The sequence below is a fragment of the Neolamprologus brichardi genome, chromosome 8 (assembly GCF_056152115.1).
Source record: "Neolamprologus brichardi isolate AB-2024 chromosome 8, ASM5615211v1, whole genome shotgun sequence".
NCBI classification, from domain to species: Eukaryota; Metazoa; Chordata; class Actinopteri; order Cichliformes; family Cichlidae; genus Neolamprologus; species Neolamprologus brichardi.
The window spans coordinates 15,642,964-15,660,433 of NC_142111.1; the positions used below are offsets into that span (position 1 = coordinate 15,642,964).

At 41.6% G+C, this 17,470-nt stretch overlaps 1 protein-coding gene across 3 annotated transcripts in view; it reads right to left on the bottom strand.

Annotated features, from left to right (window-relative positions):
- The window catches only part of vti1a (vesicle transport through interaction with t-SNAREs 1A), a 110,793-nt gene that overhangs the window by 15,558 nt on the left and 77,765 nt on the right, over positions 1–17,470 (bottom strand). The gene's annotated exons all lie outside the window — the stretch shown is intronic.

Below are 17,470 nucleotides of genomic sequence, written 5' to 3' on the forward strand. Positions count from 1 at the left end.
ACACACAATACGGTAATATTATGTTGAAGCACAGTACGTATCACTCCGCGAGGCTCCTGCCTAATATAGCCGTAATGCTCCGACAATCCATCAAGCGGTGCGGGTTCGTAGCTTAGCAAAGTCAAAGGAAATCAAAGGATTGATTTTAAGTGTGCCGTATTTTCCAAACAACACGGTAATAACGACAGCCCGCTAGCATGCTCTACCAAAAATAGTGCTTTGTTGTGTATCTGACGGACGAAAGCTAAACCAGTTCCACACCACTGAAGTTGCAGCATTTTTACAAACCAATTCTGGTTCATCCGTTTCATTTAACGATCCACTTTTGCGCTTCTCATTCTGCGTCGCCGCCATGTGCGTATGTAAACCTAGGCACTGCTCATGCACGTTTTACCCATATTCTATCGCGATATTTCATTTTCCTATTGTTGCCCAAAATTACACCGGTATTACCGTGAACGGTATGATATAGCCCAGCCCCACTTTAAGTAATGTGGAGCATAGATCCACTCCTGAAAAACACTGTCGTGCAAGGTTTGTTTTGAGCTGATCTGGAAAAGCCAAAAAACTTATACAAGGAAGGGATGCTGCACTCAAAAAATTCAGAATCTATGAGAGTAAGGAAACACATTGCCCACTTCCAGAAATTGATTCTGTTCATCTGGATGTGGTGTTTTCAGTGGAACAAGCGTTTCATCACTCATTTGAATGACGTTGTTAGGCAATGGCACTAGTTTCAGTCGTTATGCAACTGTACAGTTTATAAGGCAGTGGAAACCTGCCATTAGCTGACACTTAGATGAGTGATGAGACATTTCTCCAACTGACAAAAAAACCTGTCCACTTACCTGAAATATTAGGCATGCACATATTAGCCAATCATGCATGTACATAATTGAGGTTCAGAAGTATTTCAGCTGTGTAGTGGCAGCCAGACCTATTTGCTTTGTCAGTAAACATGTAAATAAATGTACTTTTTACAAGAACTTTACTTTAGTTTTCTGTGTCCATAATAAGAATTAGCATGGAGTTTGTATTGAGCTGAAAATGAAATATGCCTGGAAAAGTTCACCAAATGCCTAAACTGTTTTGTTTTGGGGGGTTTTGTACTGGTGATTCCAGATAGGCACTTTTTCTTGGTGCCACTGACCTTTGACACTGAAGTTATAGCTTTCTCCCTGCTCATTTAGATAGGGGCTTTAAATAACTGCCAAAATGGCTGAAAAGTTAAGAGTTAGAGACTGGCAAAAAATGTTTGCCTTGACACAAACAGTCTTACGTGGTCTGATGGTAAAAAAAACAATTCACAAGTTAGAAGCATAAAACCAAACATTATAAATAAATGTAACCCTTTTAGCTGTGTGGCATTTTAATGTCTGCGCTCAGAAGGCGGTCTATACCTCATGCAGTGTCACTGCTGACAGACCTACCCATCAGTCTCATCTTCTCCTTCATTTAGGTTAAGTGCATTAGCTCTAGCAGCCCACGCACAGAGAGGCAGCTTGGTGTACGGGGGGAAAAAAAGAAGTGTGGGAGCGTATGGGCGGGAAGGAGTGAGGAACGAAGAGGTGGATTTGACAGAAGAGTTAAAGACAGAGAGAGTAAGGGGAAAAAGTTTTTAACTATACCCAGCCATGATAGCACATTGACATTAGCTTCGCAGTTCCACTATGTATGCAAAACTGGCAAATTAGGTAAGAATTAAGATCTTGTATTTTGAAGAAAGCAGCACTATTCGATAGATCCAGAGGGCCTTCGTTTATCAAGGGTTCCAGCGACTGTGCCATTCTGAAACTGAAGCGGATTTCACGGGTTAGTCTATTCTTGTCCGCTGGCCACTGTGGTGTGTAAAATGAGAGGGAATGCTATGTTTTGGGAAATCTAATTTGAGGGCCGTGTTTGTTTTCCCTGCCTTATTTTGCAACAGGGAGGCTGGCTCCAAAGCAGCACCACTCTCTCTTTTACCCTAGTTTCACAACAATGTCCAGCACCAGCGTCCAACAAAAACCCACATACGCAACTGAGGAAAGGACATTAAGCTGACATGGGTCACTTTACCTCTTCCTCATCAGTGGTCTCTCTCAGCAGTCTCTCACAGAATTAAGCAGCCCGCTAATTAGAAGGTTATTCACCATGCCACAGGAACATATGCACATGTGCGTACGTATAGATGTATTTAAAAAAACATAAATATTAGCGGCCATCTTTTGGCAGCTAATTGCAAAGAGCTCCCCCGTGGGAGGAGAGAGAGAGGTCCTCTGTCGATAATTAATCCTCGTTTAAAAAAGTAAATGACATTCATTAGCGGGGAATCGAGCCAAGTGCCATTATTTACATGGCAATAATCTGGAGCATGCTGGTGGCGCTCTTTTAATGTTACAGAAATAACTCTGGGACAGGGGACGAGTACAGTTGCTTTCCCTCCTTTTTTTTAATGTGTGTGTGTGTGTGTGTGTGTGTGTGTGTGTGTGTGTGTGTGTCTTCGCACCCAGGAACAATTAGGCCCAGACGAACAGATGGGGACGTCTCTGAGTGAGAAAGCTCTTCTGAACGACTCTTCATCTCCTTCTTATCTCACTCTCTCATCCGCTTGCACATAGTCACACACGCACACAGCCAAAACACAGACAAATACACAAACGCTCAACAGAAATGCACACACATTTGGGCACACAGGAAAAACACACTGAGCTAACTTTTAACATTAACTGCCATAACAGAGACCCTGTTACAAGTGGCAAAACAGAAATGTTGAAAATGTGAGCCACAGAAATCACCAAGACTTGAGGGTCAAAGCACAAAAAGCTGGCTTGTTTACTGATTTTCATGTGCGATTTAAAATTATATAAATTCTCAGTGAGACTTTTGGTTACTGTTTTAGGACTTTGGACAATTCATGCTTCGCACACTTTCGCAGAAGGAACACAGCAGTCACATTTCTTTGCGATAACACTGCTGAAGCTGGAATAATGATCAAAAAGTTACATAATGGGCCATTTGTTGCACAAGGGGTTTTCTACAATGGCGCTAGTGTCTGCACGATGTACTGTTAGGGATGCACACAAGCATAAAAAGCATGAATGCAGAGACAAAGAGCCAACACTGAACACAAAACCCCAACATCACCTCTTGTTCTTTTTAAGAATGAGGAAATGCATAGAGAAACAGAGTTAGTCAACATCTCTATAATACTTACAACCTTATAGCTAAAGATTAGCTTCAAAACACATTATTAATTAAATAATTAACAGTATAATTTTATTAAGGGGACGCAGCAATGGACAAGGCAATTAATGGGATCTACGGTGCTCTATTTTCAAACCGTCAACAAATCTGATCACAGTACCAAGTGGATATGCTTTGACATATTTTTAAATTAAATAATAATAAAACTTTATTGCTTTTGTTCTCTGTCATTTTATAACACATCACTCTCTGATTTAGTCTCTTTCTAGGATCATTATCCCGGATGACCTGGATCCTGATCGGTTTCCCACTCGTCTGTCTAATATCAGGCAGCAGGTCACAGACATGAAAACTAACACACTTGTGCAACCCGTTACCCTTCTTTGTCTTGCTAAGTACAATGATTAAGGTATCAGTCCTTGGGGAACCAGGTGAAAAACAGCGGAGACAGCCCTGAGAGTATAAATCACCGCTTCATGGTTTCAGCGTGCTCTTAGCCTCCTCTGTGGACACAGGGGACAGCCCCAGCCCCCTGTAGTCATGCTTTAAGGCTGGGTGTGTTCCATCACACAAAGTAGACCCCTTCTTTACCTATAAGATTAAGTAACATCATGTCGTGTTTGCTGACACCGAGGTAGCAGCCCTGAGCCCCACAGGGCCTCCTCCTCCATCATATTTTGTTACATCTCCCTGACAATGGACTCTGTCAACAAAACAAAGACTATTATCTCGTCATCTTTGCTTCTTCTCACTAAAACTAAATCCAAAGCTAAACTAGTGGAATTAATGAAGGAAACTAAACTGCGGAGTTATTGCTCTTTCAGTAACTGCAGTTTTAATGAATGCCTAATGGCACCCGCTCTGGACTGAGGCCTAGCGTGGCCTTTTCCGAGCCAAGGGAAACTTCCGAGAAATCCGATAGAATCCAGGGTGTGGGTCACGATAACTCGTGCTTCCTGCTAGCCCCACTTCCACGACCTCTCTTCCTTTAGCCACTCTTCACCAACCCTCAATCGATCTGCTTTTCTCCTGAGATCAAAGGTTTGCACCACTGTTGTACATTTAGCCTCGGCTGGGTCCTCCCACATCATGTCTAAATATTAATGATAATAAAGTCTCACACCCATCCCTGTGTCAGGCAATTACAGCCAACATTGATCCTTTGCTTTCTGCTCCAATTAGAACTCACCGCTCGTAATGCGTCCTGGCACATCAAAGGATAACAGCCATTGATCCACTCCTGGATCTTAACGTTTACTGTTAGGAGAGAGGAAGGAGGATGTGGCGTGGCAGAGGGGGGAAAGCAATATTCTGACTAGAAAACAAGAGACGAGCAAAGAAATCATTTTATTCAGTAAGTCAGGTAAAGGGAGTGCTGAAACTCAGAGGGTAAGGCAAGGCAGAGGGGGCTCAATATTAACGGATATTCTGACAGTTCAGAAGGCAACCAGCATCCGGAACCCTGGAAAGACTCACAACAGTGTTCACAACAGTGCGGCTACACAAACCACCGAAAGCTCAGATCTTTTTGCTCGAAACTATGAAACGTGTACGTGAAAAAAAGCCACATTTAATAAGAAAAAGGGTTTTCACAGCTTCTGTGGTGTCTGCCCATCAAAACGGCAAACACCAAATCACTGCAAAACAATATAAAAGTAAATTTATTATAAGTTCAGCTCCAGGACAATAAATCCTACACAAATGCCCATCAACTGACACTAAGACTTTTAGCATTATGCCAACTTCTAAATATCGATGACTGTGCTGCAGCCAAACTTAATAAAGAAGAAGAAGAAGAAGAAAAAAACAACAACTCTGGGGATTTCTGATCAGGCTTATACAATACAGGTCTCAGTGGGAGGCAAGAAAAGCTTCAGTGAAACATGAGTTATCATGACAACCTCCCACATCTATGTCTCTAGGCCAACTATCCTAGACAACTGACCTTTCTGACATTTTGAAGTTTGAGAAAAGCAAAATTTTTAAATCAGCGTATGCCATATAGAAATATTTACAGCACACCCAGCTCAGAAAGAGAGAGAAAGGGGTAAAATCCGACCTACTGAGTCAATAGAAAGCGACACATCACCATTAATCCGTGGACATTCTGTCCACAAATGAAGCTACACAATCCCACCGTTGACACCATTATTTGACAGGGCTTGTTGTTATGGTCGTTCTGTGCTGGACTAATAGCTCTGATAGTCCTGGCCTCGACCATGACCTCACAGCTGCCTTTGTCACTGAGCTGGAGGAAGGCTTGCCCATCGCTCTGGGCTACAATGATACTCTTCATGGCACAATAATACACTGAAACACTGAGCAACTGGAATGCAACCCAGTGGTTTGTATACCTACAATTAATTGACTGGCTGTGGTTGGCTTGAGGCTAAAGTTAATATATGTTGAGCAAGAAAGACACTGAGAAATAAACACAATATTCCTGTACAAATTTAATTTAAAATAAAGCTGGCATCAATAATAAATCATGCCCCAATGCTAATACTGCGGGACTCTGAGCTGTGATCTTTATATTAGGTGGTCTTGAGGGCAAAACGTATTTTCAAAATGACTACAAAATTTTCAATTAAATGTCACAAACCACTGCATGATTTTTCCTCTTTTGCTTTTAGCCTAAAGGAAACAAAATGTCTAAAAACGTCACTGCTGAACTAGAGAGGGAAATCTGGAACAGAGCAGACAAACTGGAGAGATTTCAGGTTTGAGGGAAAAAAAAGCTGTGAGGGTGCTATTTCAAAAAATAAATAAATAAATAAAAAATTAGACAATCTGATATAATCGCATCATCAATTTTAAAATGTAGGCAATGACTTGTTCAATCTGTCTTACAGTACCTTGCTTATTTTATTTTATTTTTGATGTGCTCTTTATTGTGTTGTTTATGGTATCTTAAATACATATTTTGTCAAATCTTGCTCATAATTAGAACAATTAAATGAAAATTAACAACTACTAGCAACTAGAAAATCTATCAAAATCATTCTTAAATGTTTCTACGGCCTCAACACCTCAGTGTTCCTTTCCATATTTGTTTGTGTATGATATTTTCCCCTCTTAGCGACCCACTGTCCTCTGGCCGTGGTATCCCTCACTATTATACGCTTTGCTAACATGGTGCTTTGCTTCAGCCCTGTACCTCAGTTGCTACCAAACGATGTAATTAAAGATTGGTGAAATGAAACCAGTGTTTAGAAATGGTTTATGTCAAGTCTGTTCTCAAATGTTATACCACAGGGGAACTTTTAGATGGGATGGGTGTGCATCAACGTCCTGTTAAAGTAGAGTCTTGGCCCAAAGACTCAGACAAAAAAAGGCTAAAGATAAAAAAAAAATCTAACCAACAGAGCCTTAATATGAGCCAAGTCACAAGACGAAGGCGGTGTACGATAATAATGCAATGGTAACGGTAGGAAAACATTTGTTGTTGGCTAGAAAATCAGGCTCCTCGCATGTGTGTGATACTGAGTGATGCATTCAGGTCAGCTGGGGAGAATGAGGGGATTGGCGGGCTCCACAAACAGGCTGGGAAAGTGACACCAGGATGCTAGGCCAAGACATCAATGTCCTCACAACTTCCCTTTAACAGTGAAGCAATGTTAGCCCTGGCGCCATCGGATACAGGGCGGGGGTTAAAGTTTACATGATGGCTGACAGGATGTACGCATGTAACCCAGCAAACAGAAAATAAACAAAGTGGCTCTAAATTTTGAAATGCGATGGTTTTCATGGCTTTAAGTGACATTGTAGATAGAAGTGGATATTTGTGTAGGGGGTCATGGAAAAAAGGTCCCATCTGAGAGGCTTATTTGTCAAATCAACTAAACTCTTTTTGTCATTGTTACTTTTCTTAGCTTTTACTATGTATGTGCAGAGTCTGACACTACAAGACTGTTTGCAAATTCTTCTGCTGAAAGTGAAAAGTTATTCTCTGCTCACTTAAAATTTGAGTGCAAGAGGCGTTCCTCTGAGCATTTCTAACAGCCTTACTGGTCTGGAAGTGATTTCTGGCCCAAAAGGCAAGTTACACCAGTGTCATGAGGACACTGTTGGGACCTTTGTGTAGCAGTTAAACATTTGAAATGAACACTATTTATATCTTCATTTATTCAGAATTTTTTCAAGGAAGAAAAAGGCTTAGTTGTTATTTTGAAAGAATCTATTTTTGGACAGAGGATCTTTAACGAGGTGTAGTGCCCCAAAGCATGTTGAAAATATACTTCTGACTACACAGGATCACAAAAGATCAGCATAAACTGCATATACAGTATAATCAGTCAAATTAATTATCACAAGTTATTCTCTTGATTTTCAGCTAATATTAATCAGATGAACTTCTTGTGTTTCAATCTTTTTAAAGATTTTCTTTTGCAATTATCTTAACAAGAACAAGTCAACAGAATTAGGCTGGCAACTTTAATAACTCTTTGTTTCTCATTATCAGATCCCTGAAAGAAGAGACCCAAAAACAAAGTGAGTAACTGAAGTTTTAGATTGTGGAGCAAATGTGCAAATGTGTGGCTGCACATAATATTGTGTTAAATCACACTGGGGGTTGCAGTAATAATAATCATACCAGAAGCTTATCTGCTGCCAAAAAAAAGGAATAGGGGAGGGAAAAAAAATGATATTTTGTGAGCATGGCCATTCACGCTCAGACAGATCGTGATGGGATGATGTTGACCGTGGAGGTGCAAACTAAGATCCCTGTCGCCACAGAGACGTGAAGATTGTGGTGTAAGCGGGGAAGTCTTCTCTACAGCTGGCAGCAGGCCTGGCCTAGCACCAAGGTGCTCAGCCAACAGCTCCTCTCCTCTGTCACATCCCCCCTTCCTCCACCTCTTCCTCTACAGCCGCCTGGATGCCAGTCTGCCTGGCTGGTGTGGTCCAAACAAGACCCAGCCATCGGGCCAAAGGGGTAATGGAACTGCTGCCAGCTGGGCCAGCACTTCACGGCCGAGCACCACTCTCCAAACAAACAGTGCAATGGGCCACAAGCCACGGGCAACATGGAACCTGTCATTACCAGCCGTGCATTGCTGGTTCACTCCCCAAAACCCGAGCCAGGCTTGAACGTGTACTGCACTTGACTTCAGCAAATTTTTCAGCCAGGATTTGTCACGAGAGAATCCCTTTTCAAAATCATGCTATATCATCAACATATTAAACAATGCATATACAATTACCACCTAAACATCATTTTGATTTTTTGAAAACTTTCGGAAGGAATAAAAATATTATGAAGTCCACGAATGACAAGTTCGAGTTTGTTACATACAAGTGAAAAACTTACAACAGTCCCTGGGATTAACTGCTTACCATCTAATTACAAAACATCTAGAAAACTTTCTGCAGTCCCAAGGCTAAAATTGGACTCTGTGGGCATTTGTGCCTCAGTTGGATTTTGTCCAGCGATCACGGTTTTCTGGCATTTTGGCATTTTTGAGGCATCTATCATGAAAAAATGCAGTTTCAACATCACAAAATAAGAATATGTCAAGCGCTCCTTTCACTGGAATGCACCACAGGGACAAGAGTAATGAACAAAACAACCTGCGTCACAAAGTAACTTTGTCATGTGCTCCACACTGAGACAAATGGTGTTTCAGAGAGTGTGGAACAATAACTCAATGTACTACCGCAACACAAAAACACACAACAGATCTCAGTGACCATGCCCGAGTCAGCATCAAAACCTACTAATTAAAATATCGGTGAATTTGTCCCTTTCTTTTTCTTTCATGCCATCGACAATGAAACAAAACAATATTTTTTATATATTCTATATATACACATATATATATTGTGTTAGCTGGGAGACAGAGTGGTGGCCTGTTTAAGGTGTACCCTATCTCTCGCCCTATGATGGCTGGGATATGGGCTGAATGTAGTTCTCTGTTAGCAATGTAATGGCAGACTGTAAGGGCCCCATTATATCTGCTGTCCAGTGCCTGGCGAATGGCACCATATGGCAAAGTTAACATCAAATTGATGTCACATCTGCTATTAGGGGCTGTGTCTGCCGGTTCTGTAATTGTAGATTTTTGCAACCTGTTGCGTTGTGCAACTGCAGTCGGTTTAAGTGTATGATCATGTCGGTTTTTACTTCCTTTAAAGTAATATATCACTACATATCCTCAGAGATTCACAGATTATATAGGAGATGTTACAATAGTTTGAATAAATGAGACTTCATGGAAAAAGAAAAAACAAACAAACAAAACGGTGGAGTTTTTGTCTGAGTGGCAGTACCCATTGTTGAAGAAAATACTACCGTGGGTACTTATAATAGGATATAACAGCGAGCATAAATAGCTGTGGCTGTGTGATGACGTTACTGGCAGTGTGTAAAGAAACCAGTGCTAAAGATATAATAGGCCCCCCAAGGAGCTCTGGAAAACTCATCTACCTGCAGACAGCATCTATTGCCAGATGGGGGCACTGTCCAAAGTATGTGGTGCAACCAGTCTGTGAATTTACTCTTACGTGTGAATTATGCTTCCGCCTCAGATCTACGCCGTAACTTACGCCATAACCATAACAACATTTTAACCCTACCCCGCAAACTTTTACGTAAACCTGACATGCACCTCGTGGAAGACTGCAGTGTAGGGAACCTGCATCTGAATAAGAATATTTTATTAAATTAATTAAGGAAATTATGTAGGGATAAAAGGAACTTCCGGTTACTACATAGGTTAGGATGTATAGAAGTCTAAATCGAGCTTTACTTTGTTGTTGTTCTTAGAGGTTTGCTGGCTGATAGACCAACATACAAAAATCTTAAGTGAAACATGCTAAAAACAATAAAAACAATTTTGTTTAGTGTCTTGGTTTTCCATGTTTTTTTTGTGTGTTTGTTTTTGTTTGTTTTTTTTAATCTTTGAAGTTTTTTTGTGCTTCCCTTGTTTCCCGGTGAACTCCAGCACAGGAGAAGTATGTCACTCCAATCCTTGTCTCAACCCATTTGTCAACCATTCAGTATTCAAAACAAAAGCAATTAGCTGAGCTACACGCTGTTGGGTTCCTGGAGGACTGCATGGAAGTGCATTTGCCTAAGTTGAAAACCTTTCTCCGTAAGATCTCTTTAGGCAAATGCCTAAACAAAACAATAGATTTCAACACAACCACACCCAGTGGATAAACTGTTAAGAGGGAGGGAGGGAGGGAGGATGGATGGATGGATGGAGGGAGGGAGGGAGGATGGATGGATGGGCATGGAAAGCTGCATATTTGTCTTTGACCTTGACCTAAATTACTTTCACAATGACTTTGAGATCTGGCATTATAAGAGTGACATTCAGTCAACAGCATGATACAAACTACTTGCTTCAATATCAGAGATATTCTTATTTATATATTCTTATTTCCCAAGAGGCAAAGCAGATATCGCTAAATTGGGTCAGAATTGGCCAATAACCATTTCAGGTGATTTACTATTCTCACGCTACAAAAGCTGACAAAACACTGCAGAATTAGGGATAATTTAGTCTTTGTGTTGTTATTTCAGTGCAGTTAAGTATAATACTACAAAAGTTTGAATGTTCCTTTTGCCTCTAATAACCATTAAAGAGACGTGGTGCTAGATGACTTGAACAACAAGGTAAAAAATTTATTTTGCACTTTGTTATCTATTCCTTTTGTTTTATTTCTTTTAAATTCTGAGACACCTGTATTGTGTCAGCAAACAAATTGCACAAATTTTCATGAGGCAATAGAGGGAATTCAAAAGAGATTCAGCCTGAATTTTTGTGCAGTGGTAAACCACACCGGGAGACTGGATTTGGCAAATAAGATATTTTCAAAGAGCTGCTTTCTAAAGTACTTGTCAAAACTGTTGTACACACCACTGAATGCCCTTCACAGCAAGCAAAACCAAACCAAAGTAAGGGATTGGTAGGTGGGGTCTGTCCTTTGGCCTTCCAGCCTTTGGGACTGGAAAGTATAATACAGCATAAAGTCTATTTTTGTATTTTGCATAAAAGCACTGAAGGTTAGATGTCTTTTGCTTAAAAAAGGGACCAATTTGCTGTTGAAATATTTTGACAGGAGCTCCTGATTCCTGCGAACGCCTTGTCTTGCAACCTTTTCACTTCCTTGAAGAAAAAAAAAGTGCCCTGTTTTTATTGTTTTGCCCATTGTGATAAAGGGGATCTTTTATGCCATCAACAACATGGCAACAATGTACTGCCTTTGTTTCGTTGAGCCATCCTGGGGGGGCGGTTAGGATGAGATACAGACATACAGAGGCACAGTAAATGATTGATGGGTTAGAAGAAAATATTAAACAGAAAGAAAGAGTCCAAATTCAACATTTGTAAATATTTCAAGCTCTTGCACTCCAACAAAGAGAGATCTGAGGGGCAACACAATAACAGAAAAACTCTACTTAACCATCTATCCTGACGCAAACATGACACAGGCGGGTGTTACTGCTGGAATTATTGCTGTTTGCAAGAACTACTGTTGCCTGGTGCGTGTTGTATGGTTCCTTGAGATTACTTACAAATAAATATGATTAAATCAGAGGATAACAATGTATCCAGCAATCATAAACTTTAAGGGCCTGTGTTTCTGCTTTGACAGTTCAAATAATAGTGATTTAATTAGTTAAATAAAAAGAAGCTAAAATCCCTTTTCCTGGCGATTAGACTGTATTTTTAGCCAAAAGAAAGGACTACGCAAAGATGATGAGAGGAAGAGTTAAATGAGAGCTGACTGAGAGTGCAGGAAATGAATGAACAGTGCAAGTGTTTGGACAGGAAACACTTTATCCTGGCAAGTAATGGAGCCCAAGAGTTACTCATGATGGGACTGCATGTCCTGGCACGGATCGAGACGGAATAGTGAACTACACGAGCAAGTGTGTTGCAAAGCTATAGCAAACAGGACAGCCCGTTTACGTCCTTGACACAAAAACTGGCATCTAGTGATGCAGTGGCATTTCACAAAATTCCTGGAAGTTGTTGCATAGGATGCAGAGAAGTATCCACAATAGCTTGCTGGGAGGTAACAGGAGTCAAAGTAGAGACAATGTGATAGCTTCTAATTGCTTCAAAATGTCCCGAAGAAGGCCCCTATTATCTATTTAAATCGGCTAATAATGGGAGGCTAGGAGGAGGAGATGGAGACGGGGGAGGTGGATGGGGATGGGGGGGGGCCTAGGCAGAGGGTGAAAGCTATCCTCTGCGCTGCTGTCGCCTCATTATTTTCCGTCTTGACGGACGCCCGCGCTCAACCCCTGGATGAATGGCCCTGTGCTGAATAAGTTATCGCCAGACACACAAAGGAAAGAGTGCGCTACACAAACAACACAGCACTACTGCAAAGCATGAATCTCTTTTTCCTCTCCTTCTCAGTTTTTTCTCCCTCAAACCCATCACCCTTCCCCCTGCTCCCTCTAGACGAAAGGCAGGGCCTGCCACAGACTGAAATCTCACCTGTAATTTCTACAGAAGCTCTCAGTAGGTGGGGGGAAAACATAAGGGATACAGTAAAATAAAAAGGCAGGAAGGATAAAGGCATCTATGTTTGCTGAAAAGATGTATACCTGCGTTCCTTCATTTTGTTTCATCTGTCCTTTCTGTTTGTGCAGCTCCTCAATAAAGACAGGGACCTCCTTTGGACAGCATCAGAAGATGTCTAAGAGGATGGGTCTTTTTTGTTCTGTAGACAAGGCCCGCAGCATGATCACTGAAAGTGTTTTGGTTTCATCAGATCTGTATTTTGTTGTCTGGACTGCTGGGGCTTGGCATACCGAATCAAGATTACCCTTTGATTCCCTATAGCTACTAAATGGAAGCCATAGAGGTAAATGACAACAAGAAATGGCCCATTCCCAACGATTATGGAGACTATGTGCTCTACAACAGTCAACTCCTCTCCCTTGCTATCACTCAAAAGTAGAAGTGGAACTTTTGGACAGGAGAGCCTCTTTCCCCTCTGACGGGGAAATCAGAGGGTGCCGTGGCCCGACAGGCGCTCGACGGCAGATCAAACAGGGCGGGTACCCTTGGAGTGACACCTGGAGCCACTTCAAGGGATGAGAGCGCCACTGATCTCCAGTCATCTCGTCAGAACGACAGTCTGTCAGGGTTAAAGAAGGGGGGAAAAAGAAGCTCTATCAGCTAGGATGGTACGAGTGAGGTCGAACGAAGAATCACCTCAATGTCACGGATGCCTGACCCTAGAGCATTTGGAGAAGTGATACTGCAGAAGACATTTTTTTTGTTGGGATGCTGAAGATTAGCACTAGTTTTAGGTACAGGTTAGAACTAATTGTGCGCACAAAACAATACGATGATACACGATTAGTTCAAGATTGTCGTGCTTTGATTACAAATGCCATCTACCTCAAAATCTATCAGATGGCATGCAGCATTTACCAGATTTTAAGCTAGCTGTCAGCCTCACACTTTGGTATTTTTGCATGATTTGGACTAAAAAAAAAGAAAAGAAAAAAAAAGAACAATTTCTTCCCTATCACAAGCAGAATAACTAGAATTCAGCTATGGCCTGACACGCCATAAAACAGAAACCCACTATGGGCTGTATAATAGAAAGAGGGAGATATGTATGGAGAAAAAGAGGGCTTTGGCAGCCAGTTAAGCGAGTCAATCCTCAACAGACAACTGCATCCCTTATAAAACAACAACACGTCTTTGCCCTTGTCAACAACGTCTCCCTCTACAGCCCAGGCTTGTGTGTGCCTTTTTCTTTCTGCAAAAAACGTCCCATCAGCACTCTCTAATGGGCAAGGTGTAGGAAGAGAGAAAAAGACAGAGATGAAGCAGAAAGAAGACAGAGAGGGAGAGAGCGAGGTGGCAGTGGTGCTTTTGTGGCTGAGGAGCAGTGAGTAATGAGGCTGAGGCGCACCCTGTCATTGTCCCAGCAGCAGCCTGCAGCCACAGACACACAAACAGACACACACAAATACACACCGATGAAAAAAAAAAAAAGCATCTAAAAACAAGACTTTGTCTGACATTCAGCATCTACACTGTGAAGTACCGGATGAAACTAAACAAAGTAGTTTAATTTCAAAATGTATTTAAGACCATTTGGTCTTGTTTTGTTAAACGGATTCATAAGAGGTGCTCGTTTAAAACACTCCGTATGGTCTCTCACGAATTCTATTAATCGTTTTCTCTGTCTCTGCTGCTGGGTGACTGATTATTAAGATGTTGCATCACTTCTCCGAAGCATGGGTATAAGGTGAAGGTAAAAGTCCAAGTTCATGGATGCAGAAAACAACACCACGGGTGCAGAGCTGAATTTAGCTCTTCAAATGTCTATGCAGATGCGCAATGTTTATGTCTACCTTGAGAAACCTGCTTGGCAGTAGTACTGCAATGGCTCACATAACTAAGCAAGGCCCTTTTCATTGCAAGGTGTTGTTGAAAGAAGCCATTAACACCAAATATCTTCCTGCAGAAAGCTAACATGCTAGCTCTGATCTACTTAACACTGTCAACAGCAGATGCATTTACTTTGATATGTGTAAAGTTCATCTAGGGGATGAGGTGGAGGCACATACCGTTCATTCTTTGCTCATTTGCCAGAATGAAAAGAGACTGGACATTAAAAAGAAAACATTGCATTCACACACACTCGGATTGCTTCCCTGGAGGTAGTGGAAAAGGCCAAAGATAGAGGTGACCCACGGGGATGTAGTACTAAAGGGGGAGTGGATGCAGGGGGGTAGTAATGATGCCAAGCTGAACAAATTGCAAAGCAAAGGGAGTGCGTTTTAAATGTAGTACATGAAATTATCGTGGATGCAACACAGAGGGAAGATCAGAGAGGCTGGGATCCACTGGGAGCGATCTGCAACTCTCGGGACAAACATAAAGCTCGGCTACGGTGATGAGTTCAGCTGTAATACAAAGTAAAATAGGACAAACATGTCTTCCAATACTCTGCTAAAAATTCAGTGTGCAGAATTTGAATGCCTAGAACATGGGATGCTACATATATTTGAACATAATGACAAAAACATGACCAACCATTACAGATTCCAGAGTTTTCCCTCTATTTTTCCCCCCAAACACAAATAAATCTAATAATAATATAAAGAATAATAAATGGAAAAGTGAAGGGAAAACATACGTTACCTGTTTCAGCGGCAATTAAAACGTGAAGCTGTTCTTTTGCAACTTAATGACAAGATATCAACACAACTCACTCACTGAATTAAACTCCATTAATTACACGACCTACATATACTAACAGGTCGGTCTTCTACGCAGATAGATACAGAAAGAGATCACATATCTGCTAATAATAAACAAAAGCACCAGAGCCTTAAGAGATCTTACAAAATAAAATTAAAAAAAATCCCGCTCTCCAGACGCTTTTCTGAGGGCATGCACTTTAGTCTGTTGACTCCAAATACTGTTGTTTTATTAGGTCGAGCAAACAAGGAAAAAAAAACTACTTTCCATTAGAGGCAGAAAACTTTTGATTATCCTGCAGGCAAGGATGAGCTGTAAATACTATTCTCCTGCCAATTAGTCATATGAATAGGTTTAGACCAGGTTCAGAAGAACTTCACTATAACAAGACTCTGAGGGTTAGCCGCAGTAAGCCGCACTGTATTTTGTACTAAATTTGCCACATGTAGCTAAAATCAGAGAGATGATTGCAGTCACACATTAAGGCATCTTGTGAAGGCAAGTAAGAGTCTTGTTAAGAGTGTGGCGGTATTAACCTGTGAGCTAGTGCATCATCTACGGCCAGGCTGATAGGCTGATCTCTAAATCAGTGTCCAGAGAGTGTGCTAGTCTGAAGGCTGAAGCTCTGTCCATCCTGCCTGCCCGTCGCTACCGCCAGTCCCAGCCATGAATATGGAGCTGTTCTGTGGCTGGGAGCTTGCTTATGTTTTCTGTCTGATATCTAGGCCCCATTCCCATTTCAAAGGGAGGTCCACCCGGGGCCTTGACTTTTTGATCTGCCTGGCGACTGAGTCGACCACCTGCATGTGGGATCAGCTGCCAGCGAGAGCAGACAACCCCTCTGCTTCAAAATATACACACACGCACCCCCTTCGCCCTCCCTTCACTGCTTCATTGCCCTTCGCTGTGCCCCCTCCTTCCATGAAGCTGCCAGGAGCCCCCAGTGGTCCTAACTGGGTCTGGAGCTGCATCCCATTCTCCCCCCCCCCCCCCGCCATTTCTTCTGACCAAGGCGAGTGAGATGTTTGAGATGCTCAGTATAGCAACAGGACGCATCTTCATGCAGTGATGGGAACATTTTGTATTTATGAAAGGCCACAGTGTCAATGCAGCATGGGAACAACAAAGGCTTTATCAAAAGGTCTGTGGCCTTTGTAATCAGGGACAGTGAGGTGCACTGTGAGCTGTGAACCTCTCAAACCTGTAGGTGCTGAGCCCACATGTATACAACTCATTTAAAGCTTAGAGTAACTAAGCATGAGTAGATGACACAAGACTGCGTTTTCACTTGTGACACTTGTTATAAGCCCGTGACACAACCAATTAACAGCACCTATGTTCCTGCCACTGAGGGTAATTAGTTAGAGTTTCACAGTCAGAAAATGTAACAATTTATTTTCAAACAAAGCCACAGCTATTTGAGATGTGTGTCTTTCTGAATGTTTCCTACAATAAGTGATATTCACACAGTCTTTAAGTTAATTGGCTTTCTTGAACCATGACAGCTAGCTTAATGAGTGTCTAATTGTTTCTCAGCTGGGGTGATAGCACACCAGACCAGAAAGACACTTCAAGAAGAGGTGCGACTCTAAAAAGGACACCCTTCATCTCGTAGATCACAATAAATCCCTCCGTTGTTGCACCTACACACTCGGCTCTATCGGGGCCAAAGTTTTTTCGATGCTTATAATCAACTTAAAACTGCTGCTGTGTTTATATATCTGGGAAAAAAATGTATCCGTGCATCCAATTAATCAAACATCTGCATTCAAAGAGAAGAAAACAAAAAATATATATACTTAAATAAACAAACAAAAGCTGGAATATTCATCAACCTGCATGAGTGTTTGTGTCCACCTCTGGTTTGTGTCACAAGTGATCCGGGTTCCTAACATGTACCAGAAACGGTTTCACTACACTCATCTGTGTAAGCCTTTACACGCCACACTACTTCTTCTGCTGCCTCAAACAAGTGGAGTATGACAAAGCAACCAGCATCGAAAACAAATACACTATTAATCAAAAAGCAAGAAAGGGGGAGGGTGGGGGTGGAGGTAATGGAATGAGTGAGGAAATTAGGAACAATTTCCAGA